Source organism: Borostomias antarcticus (assembly GCF_949987555.1).
Source record: "Borostomias antarcticus genome assembly, chromosome: 16".
NCBI lineage: Eukaryota > Metazoa > Chordata > Actinopteri > Stomiiformes > Stomiidae > Borostomias > Borostomias antarcticus.
The window spans coordinates 23,713,943-23,720,627 of record NC_140249.1 but is presented as its reverse complement, the minus strand read 5'-3'; positions in this window follow the sequence as shown (position 1 = coordinate 23,720,627).

The window sequence follows — 6,685 nt, the reverse complement described above, 5'->3', positions numbered from 1 at the left end:
TATCCTGACCTCGACGGGTTTCACAACCCACTACTGCTCCTGTGCTAGACCGCTATCTAGTAAGCTAGAGTAATGTTATAGCTAGGATAGCTAACGTTAGCTAGGATTATGGCTAATATATCCATTATGTTGGTGCTGGCTAGCTAGCTATAACATGCGTCCAAACTCCACCCTTGTTAATTTGAGTTAGCTAGCTAACGTTAGATAGCTCCACCCTGTAATTGGGAAGGCAAACCATCCCCACTTAGCTTGCTAGCTAATACAAAGACCCTCCAGGAGAGTTCTTTGTTAGCTAACGTTAGCTCACTCGGCTAGCTAGCCATCTTCCATCGCCTTTGAGGTTCACTAGTTTATCTCCTAGATAGCTCACGTTACCTAACTTCACTTGTTTCACAACTCAGTTTACCGCAGTGTGATCCCCCATCCAGGAAGACATGCCATCGACCGGGGAGAGAAGGAGGCACATTACCAAGGAGCCGGCTGGACCGTTCCCAAGCACTGTGAGCGCAGAAGGCCGAGGAGAACCGCCTTCTTCTGTGCTAGCAAACGACTGCAGCTTAGCTTGCTAGCTAGCTTCGAATATGGGCTCTATTCGAGCTCCTCCTACTAGCTACCGGCCTACGGAGTTAGGGTGCATTCGTTTGTGGTCGGAGGTGGCAAGTCGCAAGTGGCAAAATACCTACTTCCGACCTGTGTGCATTCGAGCTATATACCATTATATCAGTTACCTAGTTATATCTATATACCATTATATCACAGTTACCTAGTTATAGCTATATACCATTATATCACAGTTACCTAGTTATATCTATATACCATTATATCAGTTACCTAGTTATATCTATATACCATTATATCACAGTTACCTAGTTATATCTATATACCATTATATCACAGTTACCTAGTTATATCTATATACCATTTTATCACAGTTACCTAGTTATATCTATATACCATTATATCACAGTCACCTAGTTATATCTATATACCATTATATCACAGTTACCTAGTTATATCTATATACCATTTTATCACAGTTACCTAGTTATATCTATATACCATTATATCAGTTACCTAGTTATATCTATATACCATTATATCACAGTTACCTAGTTATATCTATATACCATTATATCACAGTTACCTAGTTATATCTATATACCATTATATCAGTTACCTAGTTATATCTATATACCATTATATCACAGTTTCCTAGTTATATCTATATACCATTATATCACAGTTACCTAGTTATATCTATATACCATTATATCACAGTTACCTAGTTATATCTATATACCATTATATCACAGTTACCTAGTTATATCTATATACCATTATATCAGTTACCTAGTTATATCTATATACCATTATATCACAGTTAACTAGTTATATCTATATACCATTATATCACAGTTAACTAGTTATATCTATATACCATTATATCACAGTTACCTAGTTATATCTATATACCATTATATCACAGTTACCTAGTTATATCTATATACCATTATATCACAGTTACCTAGTTATATCTATATACCATTATATCACAGTTACCTAGTTATATCTATATACCATTATATCACAGTTACCTAGTTATATCTAGTGCATTCGAGCAACTGGGGGCTGAGAAACATATCCGAATTTGCGACGAGGAAGTGCGAGTTCATGCGGGGTTTTATTTAATCATTCCTAGTAGCAAGTCGCAATTTGCCACCTCCCAGTAAGAAACGAACGCACCCTAAACCGACGCAGCTAAGATGCTGTAGCCTGACGAGGAATGAGAGCTCACCTCCAAAGTCAGTGGTCTTGCCCGGTAACCGTTTGTCCACGAAGACAGACACCTTCCTAGTGTGACTTGCTAGTTACTACCAGTGGCTAGTAGCGTATACGCAGGTAGCACAGCAGCTAGCAGGCCACCATGGATGTATTAATACAACAGAACTAGCAGGCCACCGTACCTTCTAGCTGAGCCACCACCACTCGCTAGCTCTTAAAAAGCCAACTGTCAACGTGAACGTCGTTGCGTCGTCTCGTTGCTAACCGATTTATCTTGCTGGAAAGTCAAAATTCAAAGATAAAGCTAGAGCCTCAACTCACACCAGTAGCCTACACTACGCAAAAGATTACCGTTTATCTAAAATAATGCTAAATACTGTTATCGTGATAAGATAGCCGTGGTCTAGACGGTTGATTCCGTTATTAATCCAAACTGATAATGGCCAAATGTGCTACTGCGCCTGCGCGTGGGTGAGATGACCTCATCACAGGTGTGTTCTCGTGCGCTTAACACATTCAAGAGCAGATCTAGTCCTCGGACCGCTCCATGATCTAACCCCAACAACAACGAATGAACTGCCTGAAATGCCTATCCTAACCTGCCTGGCATGCAGTAATGCATCTATTTTATTATATTGGTTATAATCTTATAGGTGATCGATTCAGCTGCTGAGATCTGCTGAAGGATCCAGTGACTCCCTGTGGACACAGTAACTGTCTGGGCTGCATCAAGGTGCTCCTCAGCCCCTTCAGGGTTGACATGGCCTCCTCTCTGTCTTTTTGCCACAAAGCCCATCTTCTTCCTGTTGAGTAGAGCGTTGATGTCCTTATTAATCCACGGTTTAAGGTTTTATCTTATCATACTGCATCAAGGACTGGGACCAGGATGGTGTCTACAGCCCCCCCCCCCAGTGCAGACACACCCTCATCCCAAAACCTGCTCTGAACAGAAACAACATGCTGGCAGAGCTGGTGGAGAAACTGAAGCTGAACTCAAGCTGCTCCTTCTGCTCACTGTTATGGAGTTATGGAGTGTGATGTCGGCACTGGGTGGAATCTCAAAGCCCCCAAGTCCTGTCTGGTGTGTCTGGTCTCTCACTGTGAGACTATCTATCTATCTATCTATCTACAGTATCTATCTACAGTATCTATCTGTCTGTCTGTCTGTCTATATCTATCTATCTATCTATCTATCTATCTATCTATCTATCTATCTATCTATCTATCTATCTATCTATCTACTAGAGAGCTATTGTGAAGTGGGTGTTGAGTGATGATTTCAACAACAGGTTGGGTTTAAATGGGAAGGAAAATATATTTGAACATATAGTTATTTATGATTTCACATAAATATAAAGAGCTTTTTCCTGAATTCAAGTAAATCTTGATTTGAAATTCAAACTCTCTCCCTCCTCTGTGAATTCAAACTGCCCAGATCCCAGGATGAGGAGAAGCCCACCAGCAGGTAGCAGATAAGTCTACAGAGGCCCCCGTCATATCAGACCCTCCACAAAATTGAAGCCTAGCCTACAGATGAATGAATCATATGCATTTACAAGTGTGTTACTGTTTTGTAATCTCTGACCCTGTTTAGACTTGGTTTTAAAATGCGTTTTGGACGATCAGATCACAAGTGGACAGAGAGACTCATCATCGTGTCTATCATGCATCTCCAAATGTGTCCAGCTGACCACTTGTGTTCGTATGTAGTAACCATAGTAACTCACTCACGCCATGCGTGCGTGTTGCACAGCTGTTCCATGTAAACAGATCAATAATCAGTCTTTTAAGCCTAATTTATACTTCATAAAACGGCTCATGGCTCATGGCTCTTGGTTGCCATGGCATGGAATAGTGGCTCTTGGTTGCCATGGAATGGAATAGTGGCTCTTGGTTGCCATGGAATGGAACCTAAAGACAATGCCCAGGCATTCCATTCCATGGCAACCAAGAGCCATGAGACATGAGCCGTTTTATGAAGTATAAATTAGGCTTTAGACTTCGAGCAGATTGTGTACAAGTGTACATGTGAAGTATATCATTCACACAACATATTATTAGGATAGTCTGTAGGCTACAGTACATCTGTTAGCCGACTGACCAAGCTCTCCCCCAAAAAATCCAAACAGACATAGGCTATATCCTATGGTTATTCCTCTATTGACTTCACATACAAACAAATACAGTAGGCATAGAAACTAGGCTACATGATCAATATGCATAAGGTAGCCTACTGGTAGCCTAAATATTATTGATAATTTGATCTAATTATTGACTCTAATTATTGTCATTGTCATTATCATGTATATAAACTGTATAGAAACTGCAATGATCACAAAATGATTTTGGGCAATGTAAAATCCAATTACTAGGCTAGTGTAAAAATCCACTAGGCCTATAGTAGCCTATATAAACCCACGACTAGACCTAGAAACCTACTACCAGTGTAAAAACGTGCAGTGTAAAAACCTACTACCCGTGCCAGCTATTCTACTAGTGTGATATATATACATATTTCTCAGTTTTCTTAAAATCTGTTAAAAGGATTAAAATGTATTGTTAGTGTGGTTCTCGTGGCTGTGTTCAGCTCCTGTATAAATAGGCCTCAGTAATAAAGCAGTGCTCTGTATTTGCGTGTTCTGTACTGAACGAGCTGGAGACTACGGAGGTCTGAGAGCTCCTTCCTGGCATAGAACAAAACACCGGCTCTAGGCTCTGTTTACAGTGACATACAATACACAGGCCTACTGATTTCCCTGTATTCTTGAAATCTGATAAAAATCATTAAACGTTTATGTATGTATTGTTATCACTAGGCCTATAATATGATTCTTGTTGCTGTTTTTAGTTCCGGTAATAAGTGATGCTCTAGGCTATATTTGCCTGGGTTAGGGGGTTAATCTTCTGTGTGGTTGCATGTCGTAGGCTTTACAGTTGCAGGCCATGTTCAGGATTGTTCCATGGTACAGTTGTCCTCATCTTAGTGTGTAACCAGGATCAACATTGAACCTGGTAGAGCCCAGCCAAACCTCTACAACCCCAGAACCCAGTTATGACCCCGTTGGTGGCCCAGACCGCCCTCTCCCAGGTTAACACTGCCCCCTGGTGGCACTGTTTGGGACGAAATTCAGCATGATGAAACAAACATCAAAATACAGTACCTTCAGTCACCATTCACGGTCAGATATACAAGGTGATTGGTTGCCCCCTCGCTCTGAGTTCCCTGCAGTAGGTCAATCGATCCTGGCCCCACATTGGTGGAACAGCGCATCTTTCGCCACAGGCTGAAAACTCACCTCTTCAAGAAGTAGTCTGCTACCCTGACCCTTCCCCCTAGCACTTATTGTATTTGTACTTAGCTGTTCTTGCACTTTTATTTTAGCACTAGGTTAGGCTCAGATGCTTGGGTTACTTCAGATTACCCTTAGATTTACTTCCAGAGGCTACTGAAGACGTTCAACCAGTCAAAGACAATGATACACTTCTACACCTCCATCACCTCCTCCATCCTCACCTCCTCCATCACCACCTGGTACTCCGCAGCCAAAGACAAGGCCAGACTGCAGCATATCACGTGCTCTACTGAGAGGGTGATTGGCTGCAACCTGCCATCCAGGAAACTACACGCCTCCAGGACCTTGAAGCGGGCAAGAAAGACTGTGGCCGACCCCTCCCTCCCAATCAATCAATCAATCGATCGATCGATCGATCGATCGATCAATCAATCAATCAATCAATCAATCAATCAATCAATCAATCAATCAATCAATCAATCAATCAATCAATCAATCAATCAATCAATCAATCAATCAATCCCACCCCAGTCACAATCTCTGCGGTCCACCGGGACCGAAACCTCTCGCCACAAAAGCAGCTTCTTCCTGACTGTTACCAGCCTCATCAACCACTGACTCTCCTCCTCTGCAGCACTACTTGCACGTGGCCTTAGATTCATTCATTCATTCATTCATTTATTTAAAAGGGACAGCGTACAGTTAAAACATATACATTATGCATAGGCTACTATAAGAACATATAACGCACTGTACCAGATTCTAGCTTCAAGCTCATTTGCATCTGCAGTCCCCTTGATGGTATTGTAGGCTACATATGATCTCACTGCACATACATTAACACAACACACACATATAAACACATTGCACATACATAAACACGTAACACATCCTTTTGTATTTGCCTTTTGCTTCCTGTGCTGCGCTGCTATATATTTTGCACTGTCCTGTATCTGTACTGTCCATTTGTACTGTTCTGTCTTTTCGCTGTCCATTTGTACTGTCCTGTCTTTTCGCTGTCCATTTGTACTGCCCTGTCTTTTCACTGTCCATTTGTACTGCCCTGTCTTTTCACTGTCCATTTGTACTGTCCTGTCTTTTCACTGTCCATTTGTACTGTCCTGTCTTTTCACTGTCCATTTGTACTGCCCTGTCTTTTCACTGTCCATTTGTACTGTCCTGTCTTTTCACTGTCCATTTGTACTGCCCTGTCTATTGTTGTCAATCCATCAACATTACAAATTCATAGTATGTTTAAAAACCTACCTGGCAAAAATAAATCAGATTCTGATGATGCTACATTTACACATGTGTATCACAACGATCTAGGTCTGGTTGATCATGTAGGCCTATAGGCTACTGTGATGGAGCCCAACATGATGGTCCAGTACCATTTCATCATTGAGCTATATGGTGTGTCATTAGGTTTTCTTTTAATTTTGTTGATAATCATATGTTTGTTATCAAACTTCAATATATCCACTTCTCTTGAGACACATCTATGATGAGCCGGGGGCGCGCTTTTTAGATTCAAGCGTGGCGGAGACCGTCGTGAACGCGCATAGCGGGCCTGACGTCACTGAAGCGTCCTGGCTCAGAGCCGCTGGTTT